Source organism: Pelodiscus sinensis, chromosome 14 (genome assembly GCF_049634645.1).
Source record: "Pelodiscus sinensis isolate JC-2024 chromosome 14, ASM4963464v1, whole genome shotgun sequence".
NCBI lineage: Eukaryota > Metazoa > Chordata > Testudines > Trionychidae > Pelodiscus > Pelodiscus sinensis.
In genome coordinates this window covers 9,423,717-9,443,467 of record NC_134724.1, presented here as the reverse complement: position 1 = coordinate 9,443,467, position 19,751 = coordinate 9,423,717, and positions in this window count along the sequence as shown.

Below are 19,751 nucleotides of genomic sequence, written 5' to 3'. Positions count from 1 at the left end.
ATTAGATACGTCCCTACCCGCACATGGGTACAGAATATTTCACCTGCCTTTACACAGCACTGAGCAAGTGACTCCTCCTTGAATCACCCCATTTAATAGGAAAAGTTATAATGGCTGGCGTACACATGGGCATCTGCGTCAGGGAAATGGTGTGAACATTGTTGTTCTTTGCTTAGTTGCACAGTGAGATTATAACATAAGAAACGTTGGCCTGGGTATTTAGGGGCCTAAATGCCCAGTGGCTGTAGATGTGTATTTGCTCTTTTCTGCGCCAATCTGAGTTTCACACTTGCAAAATCTTGGGAATGTAAATTTGCAGGAGGCATTTTAAGGGCCGTGTGTCGAAACTCAGGCCTTACCTCTCTGTTCAGTAAGGTCACTCACTGACACAACCAAAGGGCGCCACCATTGGCCCTTTGTCTCTCTAGCTGTGGAAGAGAGGAGCTAGCCGTGTTCCTCTGTTCCCTGGTGTATTGTTAATCGAGTTGCCATCCAGAGAGGATTGTGCCCCTTCTGCAGGTTGGGGCTAGTGCACAACCCAGAAGAGAGAATGGCTGAATTCCTGCTCCTGGCAGCTTGAGGAAAGGAAATCTCATTTGGATGTGCGCAGTGACCATGACCAATAGGCAGTTGCGGCTGAAGAATGGGTTGGGAACCCCATCTCGTCCTTCTACAACCACCAAAAGAACTGGCAACACCCCCACCTTACTGCCAGCCCTCAGATTGAACCCAACCTTTTCCAGCTCCATTTGTCTCAGGGCATCGGTGCTCAAGCTTTTGCACACCATGCCGCCTTCATGTTAAAACACAAGACAGTGCTTTGCTGTGCCTGTTCCTTCTTCGCTTCTGGTTCAGAACAGCCTTTTCCCGCCTTTTATTCAGACCAGGCTGGTAGTGGGGAAAGCTCTGATTTAGTATCAGATAGTTTTAGTAAATGTTATGGACAGGTCACAGGCAATAAACCAAAATTCACAGCCTGTCCATGACGTACTATACAAACTGAGAGCTAAGAGGCTACTACCCTTGGAGGCCCCTAGGGGGTGCTACTCTGGAGTCCCTGCTGCAAGGCGCACCAGCCACTGCGTGGGCGGTTCTGGGAGGCTGCCCGAGCAGCAGCTGGTGCAGCTGGCCCCCGGGCCACTCCAGCAGTACCTGCTCCCAGGGCCAGTTGCTTGGGCAACGCTGGGGCCACCTACACTGTCCGCTGCAGAAGTCAGTGGGCCTGAGTCCTGACTGCCTGACAGCTAACTGCAACCAGGCCTCTAGGCTGAAAGCCCATGAAGTAAGTGTTTCCCCCTAGCCCTCTGCATCCCCTGCTGCATCCACCTGCATGGAGCTTGGAAGGAAGAGCACAGGTTGCCCCAGAAAGAGTTTGGAGGCGGCACCAGCGAGTCAGCCTGTGTGCACATGGCTTCAGTGCTAACTGCAATTGCAGCACCTGTGTCCATAGCTTAATAAGGAAAGCACTTAGTTTTTAACAGCATGGAGGCCACTTATGTTATTACCCAGCATGTGGTCCATGCAAACCCTCCCTCACTTAAGGACAATATCAGTGTCTTTTTTGGGGAGAAGCAGCTTCTTGGCCAACCTGCTTTCAGCTGGTAGATTGGACCCCCATTTAAACTGAAAGCGCCCTGCGCTGGAGTAAGAACTCACCAGATGGCCATCTCACGCCCAGCCAAAGCCTGCTATGCTTCATGAAAAGGCATTGTGACCCGCTAACCTTTCAGCCTCTTTTTCATAGGTCGCTCCTTCTTAGCAGGAGACGGAAGCCTTCAATGGCAGGTCCTTTGGGAGAACACCCTTGGCACTTTCTCCCGCCGCCAGGCCCAAAGGCAACTAGAGACAACGTCAGCATTGGAGCCTCAAGCTTTGGTTCTTTTTAGCTTTCCCAGCCGTGCCTTGGGTGTTCCCTGTTATTTGTGCCCTAGAGCTCACCACTTCCTTGCATCCTGCTGCATGTCCCAGAGCTTCAGAACTATGCGCTACATCTGCACCTGAGCAGCAACGAGCGGGTTGACCAAATGGTAAACTCTGATGCAGCCAGGCAGCTCTGGAACAAAAGGCCTACAGTGAAGAGCCATTGTGGCTAATGAGAAGAACTGGGGACTTGCTCAAGATCTGGAGGGCTCGTTAGTTTAGCTATGAAAGGAACACTCAGTTTGTCATACTAGCTCTGGTACTCTGCAGGACTGAGGCTGTATTTGGGCCATTCCTCCCCGTATTATTTACCTTTTTTAGGGTGCTACAAGTAGTAAATAAGGCACACAAGACTGGAGAGACACTGGGCTGGAACACTGACATGAAATGCAGTTGGCTTCTGCCTTTCCAATGAGCAGCTCTGCAGAAAGATCAGGCTGCCAAGTGGTGAGTAAAATAAACAAATGTAATAACATGCAGCCAAAGAGAGGTGGTTTTACCTAATGATAAATGGAAGAAGCCAGTAGTGGAAGGAACCAGGGATGGGCAAGATGTTGCCAGCAGGCCAGAGCTGGCCCACGGCTGCGTCCCCGGCACCCTTAGTACAGAGCAGCTGTAGCCGCTTTAAAGACTGGCTGCTCTGGAAGCTGAGGAGGGAGAGAGGAGAGGTTTCTGCCCAATAGGAGCTGAGAAATGTGGCTGGGGGGCAGGGGCAGCATGTGAAGCCTCCCTCCCCGCTTACACTCACTCCCTCCTGGAGCAGATCCACATGAAGCATAGGCAGGAAGCCTGCCTCAAGTCCCTGCAGGGCTGCTGGTTGGGAGCTACTTAGGTAAGTGCCTCCAGAGCAGAGCCGGCCTCTGGCATCCCACCCTCTGTCTCCCACCAGGTCCCCACCCCCTCCTGCCCCAGATAACCACCCAAACCCTCTGTATCTCCTCTCCCTACTCCCTCCAGGTCACAATTCCCTCCCAGACCCTGCACCCCTCCTACACTTCTCCCCCAAGCCAGAATCCTCTCCTGCACCAGTACCTCCTTCTGGACCCTGCATCCCAGTCCCCTGCCCCAAGTCAGAACCCCCTCCTTCACCCAAACTCCCTCTCAGACCCCACACCCTCTCCTGCACCCCAGTCCCCTACTCCAAGCTCCCTTCTGCACCCAATCTCTGACCCAGAACCCACACCCTTCCTCCACAGAGGTGACCACTTATCAAAAATCTTAGGGTGGTCTCCCTGTTCAAAAATTATTGCCCAACTCTGGTCTAAACAGTAACTGGCAGGAGTAGGCTATGACGGCCACACAAAGGGTGACCCTGCATGGAAACTGTGAGCCTTATGGTGAGCTCTTTTAATGTGGCAGGATCTATTCCTTCACCTTTTCCCTGTGCTACCCTCCCCTTGGAAGCCAGCGTCACACTGCACTAGCCTCTGTGGCACAGCCATGTGAACACACTGATATTCTTCTGAGTAAGAGCAGGGCCGCTAGCACGGCAGCCATTATTTTAGGCCAGAGACGGGGAACCTTTTTTGGGTTTGGATCCACTGACCCAGTCACGGGCCAAGGGCTGCAGGGAGGCGGCAGGGGGGCTGGAAGGCACACCCGGGTTTCCCAATGCTGGGGGAGGGGCTAAGCCCCTGGAGCCAGATCAAGGCAACTAAAGGGCTACATCTGCCCCCCCCCCCAGGCTTTTGGTTGCCCCACCTCTGTTTTAGGCAGTACAAAGATATTTAAGGACATGCGGTATACAAACACCGGAGAAACCCAGAGGTTACAGCTATGGGCGCTCAGCACCTCGCAGAATGAAGCCCGGAGGTCACCCCGGAACAGCCTACATTGTTTTTTCAAAGCTCTGCCTTATCTTGACTTGCAATAGAAACATTTCTGTACTGTACCGCTGGTGTGTTTCAGAAAAGTTGTTTCCAGCCAATATGCCTGCCCCATGCCGCAGTAGGGGAATCCCTCGTAGGCGTTGGCCACTCACCCAGGCAGCAGAACAGCTTGTGCAATATGAGCTCCAGCTGCATCCCCAAGACACGATCTTCCCCAGCATGATTTTGCTGACTTTTTATTTGGGACGTGGGGGTGAGCCAAACCAGACCCATCTGCATCGGGACTGGCAACCTTCTCCCTGTTGAGTTCTTGGTTGAATGGGCCATTGGGAAAGTGGCCTGAACCTCGCTCCAATTTTGCAAGGGGCCCTTGCATTTTAACTGCTCTGAACCCCTCAAACAATCGTTCAACTTGAGATCTCAGTGTTGCCACATTAGCCCATCTCTAAACGGCCTTATTTCTCACCAGGTTTGCTTGCGGGGAGAGGACTCGTTTCGTTTGCAGTGGGTCAATGCAACGTGTCAATTTCCATTCAGAACAGAAATTGGCTTATCGTAGCGGATGTTGCTGCTTGGCAGTGCATAGGCAGGTACATCATGCTGAGTATGGCTCAAAGGCCTTAGCATAGCTCTGCATTTGAATGTCTGTGTCCCTACATCAGAGAGTAGCAACACAGACCCAACGCAGAACCGTGCATAAAATCCACACCATTCACAGCCGTGTCTGGGGCAGAGTTGCTTTTAGCTGGACGCTTCAACACACAATGGTGCTAAGGATCACAGGAGAAACTGGTGTTTCATTGTGCGTAGTTCTGCATTTTGATTCTGCGGGGGATTGTTGATTTTTGGACCCTCAGTAACATTTTGGAGTAGCACATTAATCCCAGTTAAAGCTCACGCTGCATAAGTGAAATGACTCATCAGGCATTGTGGCCTCTGAAATCCAAGCTTTCTTGTCTTTTCTGCCACGCACACGTCATTCCTAGACCATTCTTACCAGTTACCACAGAGCTAAGGGCGAAGGGAAAGAGTGCTTAAAAATGAGATTAAAAGTTCATGGTCAAGAACAATCCTGTATAAAGCAAAAAGACAAATGCAATGAAAAACTGCCTGCTCAGTGGTAATTGATTGGCATTAAATGTTTCTGTTTGTGGCTCCAGAGACAATTGACTGTTTCATTGTATATTACAGAATCTCTGTATTGTTCTATATCACTATAGGAACATTTGCTACCCCAAAACATTTCTGAATTTTTCAAAAACATCTGCAGTTTCTGGCTGGGTCATGGTCTAGCTGAAAACTCATTTTGACTAAGGCCTCATGCTCTGACATGAAGAAGCGCTGTCTAGTGATAACAACACACTGCTAGGAATCAGGAGTCAGGCGTACTGGTGCCACATCTGTTACCAATCACTAGGGACCTCAACTCTGCAAACGTTCATTCATGTGGCATGAATGGTACCACTTCAGTAGGATTCCTCCTTATGTAATGGCCTTTTGCTCTGCATCTCAGTTTCCTCATCTGTGAAATGGAGCTAATAGGACTACTCTGCCACACTAGTGCTTTGGAATTTATGCATAAGGTGCAATAAACGTGCAACGTGATTTTTTTTTAAGGGCTGACATGTGCTCAGTGCACTACATAGCCAAGAAAGGTACAGTCCCTCCCTGGGTGAGTTGCTGTGGAATGTCATCCTTCATACCCGAGAAACACAGATGTGTGCAGCCCCAAGAAATTGAATTTGTATACAATGATCATCTTCATATTAAGAGCTATGCAGGGGATAGTTACCTGATCCAGCACAGCTAACACTAGCAGGGAAAAAGTCTCTGAGGGATAGCTGTGTTAGTCTGTAACTTTAAAAATGATGAAAAGTCCTATGGCACCTTAGAGATGAACAAAATTATATAGGATCATGAGCTCTCGTGGGTACAACCCACTTCATCAGATGTGTTGAAGGGGAAGTAACAGAATCCAAGATATATATAACAGCAAAAGAAGTACCTGTCATTTGTAGGACCCTTGTTAATGGAGCTAATTAAATTGATTGGATGTGTCCCTTTCATAGCTTTGGATGTGAAAATGCAGATGATAAAGGCAGGGGAAATTGCTGAGTGGGCTAGAGAGCTGAATACCTGTCAGGGTTCATGAGAGTGAAATATCTGCACTGCAGCCCATGCTGTGCTATCTTCACTGCTATCATTACCTAGGCTAACTGGATTCAGGCGAGACAGTGCATAGCTTTTGCTGTGCAGTAAAACCCAACATCAGCGCTGAGCAGTTGGGACATCTAGTGTATTAAGCGGCAAATCCCTCATTCACATTCATGGTGCAGGATTAGACCCGTAAGTGATTATCTAAATGGCTGAAACTAAAGCTGCTATAAATGTTCTGACTGAAAATTTTCATCATTGGACAATGTAGCTTCCTCAAAACAGAAATTTTCCATAGGAAAAATGTTGATTGGGATAACGTTGTTTGATTTTTTTGACCAGAAAAACAGAAACAACAACAACAAAAGAATTCAGACTCAACATTTACAATGTTTCAAAATAGTGATGCAAAATGAAAACTTTCCTTTAGACATGTCTGGTGGTTTTGATTGACAAATGTTGATATTTTCTGTTTGGCCAATTGCGAGGCAAGACTTTTGTGGTGCATTCATTTCACAACCTCTTGTGATAGTTCAACTTTTCCTTATCTGGAATAGGAAGTAACTTCAAAATGTCAACATTTCCTCACACCAGCTGGCGAAGCTGTTTCATTGTGGGTAATAACTAATACTAAAGAAAACCACTGGAGCAGGGGAATTGGATCTTGTGTCTCCCGCCCAAGGCTAAAAGCTCCAGGCTATAGAGTCACGGTCATGCTTGTTTTTCTCTCTTGCCCAAAGAAAGGTTCGTTATTTCTCCACAGTGGAACAGCTGCAACAGGAAAACCAAGGAAGCGACATATCAAAATAGCCCACTCACCTGAGCGGTTGCAGATCTCCAGTCATATCCCATCTCCCCCTCAGGAGGAAGGGGCCCTTACGCAAGTTGTGTCCAATATCCCAGGTGAATACGCAAACCGTTGGGCTAACCGATGGGTGGGAACTGTTGTTGTCACTACCAAAAAGCAGCAAAAATGGGCACCTAACACCAAGAGAAGAGCTCTACACCTGAGAACCCCACACAGAGGAGGACAGCCTGAATTTGGGCACCTGTCTCCCAGAGAGGGTCCAGGCTTAAGACTCCCAGCTTGGCATCACTCATTGGCTACCTTGGGCAAGAAGCCACCTAATATGCTGGCTTTTGTGAGTCCCCCTGTGAGGCATCTCTCTCTCACACATGCGCTCTCTTACTATTTGGTGCAGAGAGTGCCTAGGTACTGACCACAGGCTTTTTGAATCCCTTTCTAGGTCCCTCAAAGTTCCTTTGTGAATCTAGTCCGTGGGGTTTGAAATGTTCTCTCAGCCTACTCGGTTGTGTCGCTATTAAGACCAGCGTCATGCATCTCGCAGAACACTTTCAGAGACACTGCTCTATAGGGTGTGTTCATTGCCAACTATTTTAAGAGATTTGTTGTACACAGAGGATTGCAGTGGGAGGATTGGGCCTCCTGCTTGTCTGTGAGTATGGTCCCATCCTCCCACTGCAATCCTCTGTGTACAACAAATCTCTTAAAATAGTTGGCAATGAACACTCCCTATAGAGCAGTGTCTCTGAAAGTGTTCCACGAAATCACTTTCAGAAACACATTAAGTGGCCGCCCCGGTTTGTTTATTTACTGGCACCGTGGCCAGAGCCTCGCAGCTCCCATTGGCTACAAAGGACGAAACGGAGCCAATGGGAGCCGCGAGGCTCTGTGGCCGTGGCGCAGTAAATAAAATAAACTGGGGGGGGGGGCAATGAATGTGTTTCTGAAAGTGATTTCGCAGAACACTTTTAGAAACACCGCTCTATAGAGTCATTGTCATGAATTGAAGGCTCACCGCTAATTCAGGAAAAAAGCCATTGATTCAGACTTGGTGCTTTCTGCAAAAATAAAATGACCCACTCAGTGTCAATTGCCATTGTGGTAGGCAACATATGCATTCATGCAGTGAGATAAGGGTTGTGAGTGGCTGAGCAGTGTGTGGGCCTCTAGTCTGATCGGTTCAAACTCTTTGGGTCGATACGTTCACCACATCCTCAGGGAATGACCCAATTGCTTTCTTGCAACGCTGATGAATGTTATTCAGAAATGACTCAGCAGTGCCTGATAAGTGCTTGAACTCCAGCGGCAAAGAGGAACTGACATGTCTCATCGGAGAAAAGCTTTTACTCTTAAAGGCAAGTCCTCCCAGATTCAGACGCCCTGTAAGTGGGCCGACGGCACCACTAACCCTTTCAGAGCAGTTGCTGACAAAGCACTTCTGATCTGTGGATGAATGTTCTGACCAGCAGGGAATGCAGACCTTAGTGCCACAGGTCCATTGGGCGTAGTGCCTCTACTGGAGACAAAGGGGCCAGGTCAAAACTCACCCATCTTAATTCAACCCGGTGGCTGTGTCTACATTGGCACCCTTTTCCGGAAAAGGGATGCTAATGAGACACTTCGGAATTGCAAATGCCGCGGGGGATTTAAATATCCCCCGCGGCATTTGCATGAACATGGCTGCCGCTTTTTTCCGGCTCGGGGTTTTGCCGGAGAAAAGCGCCAGTCTAGACGGGATTTTGCAAAAAATAAAGCCTTTTCCACAAGATCCCTTATTCCTACTTTTAAAAGCTTTATTTTCCACACGATCCCGTCTAGACTGGCGCTTTTCTCCGGCAAAACCCCGAGCCGGAAAAAAGCGGCAGCCATGTTCATGCAAATGCCGCGGGGGATATTTAAACCCCCGTGGCATTTGCAATTCCGAAGTGTCTCCTTTGGCATCCTTTTCTGGAAAAGGGATGCTATGTAGACACAGCCTATCAGTTTAGTATTGAATAAGGATCTTAACTGGATACTGCACTACAAAGGCAATTTCCCCTCTATTGATATCCACATTTCCACATCAACCGCTGTGAATAAGCCACTTCCACTCTGACTTGATCAGTGGTCAGTACCTCATTTACACAAGTACCTGCTTTCTTTGGTTGTGCTTGTATACACCCATGCCTCTGTCAACTCCACTCCAATCCATCTAATGAAGTGGGTTTTACCCAGGAAAGCTTATGCCCTAAGCAATCTGTTAGGGAAAGACTACACCGCAGGGCAAAAAGTCAAATTAAGATAAGCAGCCATGTGAATTGTGTAGCTGAAGTCAAAATAGCTTAATTTGGCTTTTGGCGCTATCTATGCAGCAGGAAGACAAAGGGAAAACACTCTTCCTTCTACTTCCCTTACTCCTCATGAAATGAGAGTTACATTAGTCAGAGTAAGAAGGCCTCCATCTCGACATTATTTTGAAATAATGGCTTGCTGTGTACATGAGCATTTTGTTATTTTGAAATTAGGTCAGTTATCCCAAAATAATGTTGCTGTGTAGACGTACCCATCATCTCTACGGTGCCACAGGCCTCCTCATTGCTTTTGGCAGATGCAGATTAACATGGCTGCCCTCCTGAGACTTTCCATATTAATGTGGCGTGAGTTCTCTCCTTTCCAAACACCAACACGCTGAAGTCTGTGAAGTCCATAGGGAGTTCATAGGTCATTAGAGTCTAACTGAAATAATTGAAATACTGACATAATTAACCACGGGCCTGCCCTCTTAAAAAACAAACCAAGTCTATTAAATACAATACCTTCCATGGAAAACTATGAGCTATTAAATACAATACCTTCCATGGAAAACTATGAGCTAGCTTGGGTCATTGTGTGCAGCTCTGAGTCAGAGGCCGTGTGTCAGTGACACCCTTCAGAGGCATAGGTCTTTCCGGGTTCTCTCTTTTCATGGGCCTTGGGGAGAAATTTCCTCTCCCATGTCCAGCCAATGACTGTGTCTGAGGGGGTGGAGTTATGATTCCATCAACTTACCACTGCTGCCTACTCACCAGGAAAGTAATGCAGGGCTCAGTCTCTGTGTTCCCATGAGACATGGCTGATGAAACCCTATTTCATGCCACTATTTTGGGGGGAGAGGTGCAGGGCAGGAATCCTTATGCCCCTGAAGAGTCATGCTAGTGCTCTGCATGCACCATTAAGATTGCAAAGTGCAACTGTGCAAAAGTCAAACTCAGGGAAAATCAGTGTTCTTGTGGCAATGTTACAAGTGCAGTAGGACTTGTATTGTGCCCATGGTAATGACATTTGTCTGCGGGTAGGAGGGCTCTAGTACTATGGTTTTCAAATCTTTATTTCTTGCAACCCAGTTGAAGAAAAATGTTGATGCTCCTGGCCCAGCATAATTCTACCTTTTGACTAGAGTGCTGGCATGAGGGAAGCAGGAATGAGGGATTTGGTGTCCAGGAGGGGACTCCAGGTTGGGGGGGGGGGGCACAGGGCCGGGGTAGAAGGTTGGTGCTTGTGTTTGGGCATAGACTTACCTCCAGCAGCTCCTGGTCAGGGTGCTAAGGCAGCTTCTTGCCTCTCCTAGCACCACGGAGCACACTGTGTGCCAGAAGTCTCCATCAGCAGGTCTGGCTTCTAGATGGAGGCACACACGCAGCTCTGCACACTGCTTTCACCTTTAGGCACAGATCCTCCCTGCTCCCATTGGCTGAGAATTGGACAATGGCAGTGTGGAGCCAGTGATCGGGGGGAGGCAGAGCACAGAGCCCTGTGGCCTCCTGCTTAGCAGCCAGACGTGCTGCTGGCTGCTTCTGAGATGCAGCCTGATCAGCAGTGCCAGGACAGACAGAAAACCGGCCTTAGCACCCTATGAGATAGATCAGGGGTGGCCAACCCATTAAACAAAGAGAGACGAAACAGTGGTGGAAAAAATGCAAAGAGCCACACCAGAAATTTTTTTGAGCAATTTTTGATGAGCAAAAAAAAAGGAAGAGCTCCCCACCAGCCCCTGAGAGGAGTTGAGCAAAAAAAATAAGATGCTGCCCCTTTAAAAGAAAAGACAAGGCCACATCAGGCTTCCATCGGCTGCCACCATCTTTGTGGTGCCATTCTGAATCACCACTCCGGACAGCTCCCCTACCCTGGTGAGCACAGGGGGTTGGGGACCGTTTCTGGGGGCACAGGTGCAGCTTCATGAGCCATGGGGGATGCTTTGTGAACCATACTTTAAGGGGAAAAGAGCCGCATGCAGATCACGAGCCACAGGTTTGTCACCCCTGAGCTAGAGGCAGCAAAGGCGGTGGAAGGGGTACTTCAAAGTGGCAGCACTTTGAAACCCCAAGGTGGCATTTCAAAGGGGCAGCTACTGCACAGCTGATCTACAGATCAGCTGTGCGGCGGCTGCCCCTTTAAAACGCCACCTCTGTGCATTTCAAAGGGGTATTAGTGGAGCCTGGGGTCAGCTGGGGACTCTCCAGCTGATCCCAGGCTCTGCGCAGCATTTCCTCATTGACCCTGGGTTCCGCTGCTACAGATCAGCTGTGCGGCAGCTGCCCCTTTAAAATGCCGCTTCTGGCATTTCAAAGGGGCAGCTCCTCGCAGCCTTTCCCCAGAACGCAGGATTAGCTGGGGAGTCCCCAGCTGACCCCAGGTTCTGGGGAAATGCTGCACGGAGCCCGGGATCAGCTGGGGAGTCCTCAGCTGACCCCGGGCTCCTAGTGGCATGCAGCATAGCATAGAGCCCAGGGCCAGATTAAGACCCTTAGAGGCCTTAAGCAATGAAAAGATTATGGTGCCCCCCCATATGTAATTCAATATAAAAACAATATTATACCATAAAATCTTTTTTTTTTTTTTGGTGCCCCTGCTTTGCTGGTGCCCTAAGCACCTCCTTAGTCTGTTTATTGGGTAATCCAGCCCTGATAGAACCCGGGGTCAGCAGGGGACTCTGAGTCCCTCGCTGACCCCGAGCTCCATGGCTTTGAAATGCACAAGAGACCCCGCTGGGGACTCTTGTGCATTTCAAAGTAGGCACCCGCATGCAGCCCAGAGCCAGAGGGACTTCCTGCTGGCCCCGGGCTGTACTCAGAGTTCTGCATTCCTGCTTTGAAATGTACAAGATCCCCAGCGGGGGCTCTTGTACATTTCAAAGGAGGAATGTGGAAGTGCCTATCGACTAGTCGAGTAGTCGATGGTAATTCCATTAACTAGTCCACTAGTCAGTTAACTGGATTTTAACATCCTTAACCCCCACTAGTCACTGGTAACCCAGTGCCTGACATCGTGTGACCCAGTGCTGGGTTGCGACCCAGAGTTTGAAAACCACTGCTCTCCTAAACAACATATTAACTAGAAAGCCAGAAGGAGACACAACTGACATCAGCATTTATGCAAGAACCAACAGCTTGGTCAGCACTGGGAACTGAACCTGGAACGTCCAGCGCTGAAAATACAAACGCATACAGCCTCCCCTAAATCAAACCGCTTCCTAAGTGGGAGCATGCAGACTGGTGAGCTGTGGGTATATTCCCTGAGGTTATCCCTTTAAAGAAGCTATTGTTGTTTAATGTGCATTCGCACCACATTTGGGTTGTCATAAAATCCATACAGTTGATGATCATCCAAAGTTCACCTGGTAGTGCGATCATAAATCTAATGTTTGAAAATGACAGTACAGTCAGGTGGGTACAATGTTACTTTTAGGACCAACCCACGGTCCTGGATTTTGGTTACTTCTTTTAAAAGAAAACATTGTGAGCAGCCAAACGGCTCTGTTGCAAATCAGGAATCTTTGCCTTGGTTGCTCTGCTGGTATTGCATTTCCAGGTTCTTAGAGTCTCTCTAGCACTTTGAGAATGTAAAGGAATCATCTCAGCAGCTCAAGCAGCCTGATCTTATATCAGTGGGGGAAATAGCAGAAATGGGTTAATACTGATCTTATTATGCCCCTCACCCAACTTCTCTTTTCCCCAGAGGTCATGTATGGAAAGGAAGTTCACAGACTCGTGTTCGTTGATTTCATGATGAAACAAGTGGAGCTAGCATGGGGCTTTTAATATCTGCTTGAGTTTGAGCATAAACATTTTGTTCCACGGCACATCCAAGCTTCCGCCCACAGAACCGTATCTAGGACACTAAAGAGAAGCAGGAGGACTACAGTTGAGCTATTCTGAGGCCCTTGGTAAGAAATGTCCTCAGTGTGATAAAGACGAAAGAACCCCAGCCAGCCCTTATGGGGGTCGGCTTTCCTTTTATGTCATCGCAGTCGTTCAAAACAGATTGGCAATTTCTATTAGAGATTCAGAGCCGCTAATTGGTTTGACACCCCCCCCCCCCCGAAGAAGCTCATGATCTTTTGCGAGGCTCCCTCACTTTCCACACAGTTATACTGCAACAGGAGCATATGATCCATTTCATCTTCAGAGCACAACAGCTCCAGGCTTTGTGCCATTTATCCCTCAGGGAAAGAGACCCATTAATGAGTGCATTATGCTTTTGTTATTAATTAATATTATACTTTATTTCCGCTTTTGTACTTGGAGGTGCTCAGATTTTAAGGTGATCAGGGCTATCTAAGTATCTAAGTTGGTACTTAAAAAAAAAAAAAACCTTCTTTCTGTGACATTGTGACAATTTAATTTTCTTCCCCACTCGCTGTGTATATTCCAGTGTTCCTCCCCTCGCTAACGTTTCTGCTTTAGAAGCTTTATCCACAGCCTTTTATAATCACATACAGCCATGGTGTGCCTTTCTCTGGGTATATGTTTCTTAAATATAGGAACTGAGTCTCCATCCTCTAGCCAAGTAAACCCTCATGGTGTCTGAACGTTACAAAGTTGAGGATTTGTTACCCGGAATAAGGGATGTTTAAAAGCAGGTAATTGGGTAAGTACGTAACCACTGAAAATCTCAGTAGATACATGGCTCCCCACACACGCAGCACAAGGCAGCAGCTGCCGCATAATGGCTTCCTCTTTCACCCCTGCTCCCACGGAGCTGGCTTCCTCTCCCACGCTGCTGCCTCTCATGCAGAGGCAGCAGCACAGGGTGGAAGCCAGCTCTCCAGCAGCGGGGCAGGAGCCTGCCTGTACCTGTGAATGTTAATTGATAAGCCCAGGCTTATCAGTTAACCATTTACACTTTCACATCCCTACCTGCAATAGCACTGGGTGTATCATGTAGGAGAGCGTGCAATAGAATGTTACCGAGTCTGTAACTGCTCACAGACATATTGACTCATGAGGCTGTGATCCTTAGGGTTGCCAGATACTTTGGTTGAGCAAACTCCCCTCCCCCAAAAAGAAACCCGCAAACAATGCACACAAAAAAGAGTCACGGCCCTTTTAAATTCCCCACCGCCCCGCTACCTCCACCCCCATTGGACGCGGCAGGGGAAAAATGTCCCAAGCAGTCTTCCAAAAAAAAAAAAAATATCGGATATTTTACAAGGTCAATATTTTCTGGGGGTTTTTAACCAGACAGAAGCCGCAAATACCAAACTGTCCAGGCCAATACTGAACATCTGGCAACCCTGGTGATCCTACATTATTTATTTTTGCAGCGTTACATAAGAAGGAAGCGCAAGGGAAGAAAGTTTTGTTTTTGAGCCACTCTGTCAAATGAGAAGGGGAAATGAAGAGCTGGAGGACAAAGAAAGTCAATTCCATATACTGGGAGCATCAGAGGAGACAGATTTTTGCACCAAGAGTAATGAAAGTGTGTGGAGGCGAGAGAAGCGGCTGGTGCAGAAAGGATGGGCATGGGAAGAGAGAAGTAAAAATGGCTGGAATGCTCCATGGAAGTGCAAGACCAGTTTAGAGCTTTCCACCTTTCCAGCCGCAGGTCTCCTGCCATGGATGTTGAATGCCATTCATTGACACTCCACTTGGCTGTGTCTACACTTGGCCACTTATTCCGGAAAATCAGCCGCTTTTCCGGAATAAGCTGCGAGCTGTCTACACTGGCCCCTTGAATTTCCGGAAAAGCAACGACGCTCTACTGTACAAAATCAGCCGCTATCCCGGAAAAGCTATGCTACTCCCGCTCGGGCATAAGTCCTTATTCTGGAACACTGTTCCGGAAAAGGGCCAGTGTAGACAGCCCAGTAGTCTTTTCCGGAAAAAAGTCCCGATCGCGAAAATGGCGATCGGGGCTCTTTTCCGGAAAAGCGCGTCTACATTGGCCACAGATGCTTTTCCGGAAAAAGGGCTTTTCTGGAAAAGCAGCCTGCCAATGTAGACGCTCCTTTTCCGGAAAAACTGAAAACGGAATAGTATTCCGTTTTAAGCAGTTCCGGAAATTCATGCCAGTATAGACACAGCCCTTATGTATAAGAGACAAGCTTTTTCTTATTAATTGCTCCCTGCATGGGGATGCCTTAGTCTCATTGGGCAATGTGTACATGCACACACACACACACACACACACACACTCTGCAAAAGCAGCTAAAAGGGAGAGGCAACTGCAGACCAAGTCATCAGAATGACATCATCCATGATATATGTGAGAGAGTTTGTCTGTCTGTTTGAGTAAGAACGCCTCCAAAACGGTAAGAGCTAGGCCCACCAAATTTGGTTTTCATCTTCCTCGTCTCATAACTTAAAGTAAGGTCAAGGTTTGTGCCAGGAAAATGGGATGTGCCTGGAATGGGATTGCTTCTCATCAAACCAAACGGAAAAGAGACAGAAGCACCAAAGCACGTACAGTCCTCAAACTTGACATAACTGAGCAAAAGTTGAAAGAGGGCTCAGGACGGGCCGGGACTTACGGTGGGTGTGCAGAGTGTCACCTCTGCCTGCCAGCCCCAGCACAAAGCTGCTGCAGTAGCTCCATACTGAGTCAATGCGGTGCGGCTGGCAGCTCTGTGCTGGGGATGTCGGAGGGGGCACCTCCCTCCTCCCAGTCATGACAGCTCTGTGCTGGAGCCTCTCCCACCCACCGCCACCGCAACCCTGCTATGTTTGCCCCATGATAGGTCCAGCAGAGGAGGTGCCTCCCCCACCAGCCATGGCTCCAAGCCGGAGCTGCTGAGTGACATGCACCCCTCCCCTGGTTGTGCCCACTGGAGCTGCAGCATCCATGGAGAGGTGCTTCTCACCTGGCCCCAAGCTGATGCAGTGACAGAGGCCTGGGGTAGTCCCCTCTCCCCAGGGCAGCCTGCGTATTGAACCCCTCATCCCCAGCCCCACCCCAGAACAATGATTTAAATGGCGCTTGGATATTTTTGTTTTATTTTCCAAAAAATAAAAACTAATTAAGGACCCGAGCAATGCTGGGTAAATCTAGTAGATTATATTTGCAAAGCAACCTTGACAAGCCAGGGCTGACACCCAGACAGCATCTTCAGCCTCCTTCAGCATTGCGATTTACACGGACATGACTCTGCAACACCCAAATATAGACTCCTCTTGAAAAGTGCGGCTTACTACCCCTCCCCGGGGCTTGATTCAAAGTCTGTCAGAATAAATGGAAAGGCCCCCACTGATTTCAGTGGGCTGTGGATCAGCCTGTCATTTGGTTTGCCAAGTGAGTTCACGTTAGCTTTAGGTTATGGCTATAGGAAAGGGATTTGTTTCCTGGGATTGTCAACTGACTAGATTTCCCAGTACCTCACTCCTACTCTTGGCAAGCAGAGGCACCTCCGAATTAATCATGTTTATTACAGTAGAGCCTAAGAGCTGCAAAAACAGAATAGCAGGTGGTCTCTGTCCTGAAGAGTTTTTATTCTAAATAGACAGGACAGTCACAGCATGCAGGAAGAAGTGTAATGCAAACAGAGCAAACAATATGATGGCAGCAAACATCTTAGTTCTGAATTTACTGGGGGGATATTTAGGAGGGGAAGCTGCTAAATGGCAAGACAAGGGCAGGGCAGAGGATGTGGGTAACAGAAGCAGAAATTAGAGAGAAGAGACTGTGAGGGAGGGTTGAAGCAAACAGCCAATGAGCAGAGGGTGGAGAAAGTCAAGTTAAAACTATAGGAAGTTTCCGGAATGTCCGAAGGCCCCTGCTTGGCCAGCTTCTGCTCCTGCTGGCTGGAATCTGGGCTGTTTCCCCCCAAGGCCATGGTTGGGGAAGGAGCACAGGTATCCTACACCTGAGTCCTGGTGTCCCCATAATGGTCTCTCCTGCACAGTTCTGGGTGCGAGGCGAAGAAATGGCCTTGACTGCCCCGTTTTACCCCAGCCCTTCTGGGATTTATCATAGCAGGAGGGGAACATTGTCAAAAGTGCCAAGGAGCAACTTGTAGACACCTAAGCCCTGAGAGTTTTCACCGAGACGTAAGCTCTTAAGTGCCCAAGTCACTTGTGAAGACTGTGTCCAGAATGATGGAGAAAGGCCTTTCCTGGAACACTGGCAGGACCACATGGCGCGGGTGACGTGAATACTGACCGTGTATGTAAGAAGCAGGAGTAGTAGTAAAATGAAACAAAGCATGTGAGGAAAAAGAGACACAGGAATGCAGAGCTCTGGAGCAAGGACTGCCATGCCACCGGCCAGCTGGGACAGACCAAAGCATTCAGAGTGACAGTTGCAGGAAGGGAGAGAGATGAACCAGAGGAAGGCAAGCAGGAGCCTGCACACTCTTACTCACAGGAGTAATCTTTACTTGCCTGAGCAGAGATTTGGAGCATCAGGGCCTTTTTTAGGGCAAAAACCAGACAGCTGAGGGTCAAAGAATATTTTGTTTGTTTAGTGTTGTTTACTGAGAACAGTTAATGGATGCTGAAAATACTTTAAACAAAATACTGATAAGGTCTGACTTGCTCCCAAAGAAGCCAGGACCAACAGATAGGTTTGGGTTCTAGAAATACAGATCAGACCTCTGTGCCTCTCCATCCTCTCAACAGATGTTTAATATTCTGATCCCAGAGACTGACCTATATGCATGGAATGCAACAGGGGAGGAAATTTAATCCTTCATACAGATCCCCTGAACAGATCACAACATTTATTCGCTGATCCAAAGACGTCATCTCGTTTACAGCACACTGACTTCTCGTGACTAATCTGTACAGAAATATCATCCGGGAGGCCTGTTTAAGAGAACAGGAAAGTACAAATACTATGCTTGTATTGTCAGCTACATGGGCATGTGACGCACTGGTTTAATTTTATGTTAAATCTCCTAGCCAGGAATCTCATGTAGCAGCTGGTTCTGAGAGTTCAGTAATATGATAATTAAATGCCTGCCCATAAACAAAGGTGTTTGTTTTTTTTAAAGTGCTTTCTGATGGCATTTAACTTTGTTACTGTGCGGTGACTTGAGTAAAATAGAGTTTCTTGCTTCAGCTCAAGAAAAAGGGCTGCTGTCCATTCTTCTGATTCGGGCAGCATTGTGCCTTTTAACCCAGAAGTGCACTTCTGTGCTGACCTAGAGAGCGAGCTGGATAGCGTCTGTGTAGCTTTTATTCCAAAGACTTCTCATTTTACTTGACAAATTAGATACTTGTTATACATCTACCTTCCTTAAGGTACATCCGTCCGGATTGTTCCCCCTCCTCATCCCCAATGCCATGTAAAATCAATTGCAATAGTGAAATGCCTCGTGGACTTTGCAGAGTCCCTGGCTCTTCTTTTGGGGGTTAAAAACTCCACATGGGAAGAGGAATGACATGGCTGTTCCCCTTCGTCAGGGAGCAAGGGGAAAGTGCACAGTTGGCTGCATTCCTCACGCTGGCTGGGGAGCGCAGGGGGCAGATGAGCTGTACACTTTGTTCTCACTCCCTGACAGGGACAGGAAGGGAAAGAGCAAGCAACTCTAGTACAAATCGGGAGGGGGGGAATTTTCCCCCCACCCATTCTCCTACAGACACATAGCGCCCTGCCCAGAGCCCCTCCTCACCTTCCACCCCTGAGTCCTGCACCTCTCTCCAGCCTTCTGCTCTGAGCCCCTACTGAAAGACACAAGTAATGCCAGGTAAATATGCTAGGGTACGTCTACACTACAGCGCTAGTTCGAACTAACTTAGTTCGAATTAGTTAATTCGAACTAAGCTAGTTCGAACTAACGCATCTAGAACTAAAAACTAGTTCGAACTAGCGTTTTGCTAGTTCGAACTAGTAAGTCCACATTGAGTGGACTCTGAACAGGGCTTAATGATGGCCGGAAGCAGTGCCGGCAGGGCATAAAAGGAGGACTTAGAGCGTGGAGATACTGTCTCAGGCTAGCCGAGGGCTGCGCTTAAAGGGTCCCGACCCCCACCCCGGACACACAGTTCTAAGGGGTGCCCCGCTTGCAAAGAAGTTCTGGCTTGGAGTGCCCTGAGTGCCCACACTGGGCACATCACACCACTCGGCCATCAGCCCGTCTGCACTTGCCGCAGGCTGGCATCTGGGGAGAGGGGGCAATTGGGGGGCTGCAGGAGAGCTTCCACCCCCAGAAGCCCGCAGAGCCAGCCCAGTCCTCCCCATCGGGGGCTCGTGCCCCATTCCTCCCTCACCTTCTTCCACTTGCCCTTCCCTAGCCCCCCTTCTTATTGATGTACAAAATAAAGCTAATGTTTCTTCCAACATTGACTCTGTCTTTATTGAAAAAAACTGGGGGAGACTGGGAAAAGGAGGTGGGAGAGGGGAAGAGAAAGGCTGGGAGAGGGGAGGGCAACTAACATGATCAGGGGTTGGGAACAGGTCCCAGATGAAGAGAGGCTACAGAGACTGGGACTGTTCAGCTTAGAAAAGAGGAGACGGAGGGGGGACAGGATAGAGGTCTCTAAAAGCAGGGGTTGGGTGGAGAGGGTGCATTCAGAAAAGTTCTTCATGAGTTCCCATAAAGAAGGACTAGAGGACACCAAAGGAAAGGAATGGGTAGCAGGCTTGAAACTAGTAAGAGAAAGTTGTTCTTCTTCCCAAAGCAAATAGTTAACCTGTGGAACTCCTTGCTGCAGGAGGCTGTGAAGGCTAGAACTAGAACAGAGTTTAAAGGGAAGTGAGATCAAGTGATGGAGGTTGGGTCCATGGAGTCCTATTAGCCAGAGGGTAGGAGTGGTGTCCCTGCCCAAAGTTTGTGGAAGGCTGGAGAGGGATGGCACGAGACAAATGGC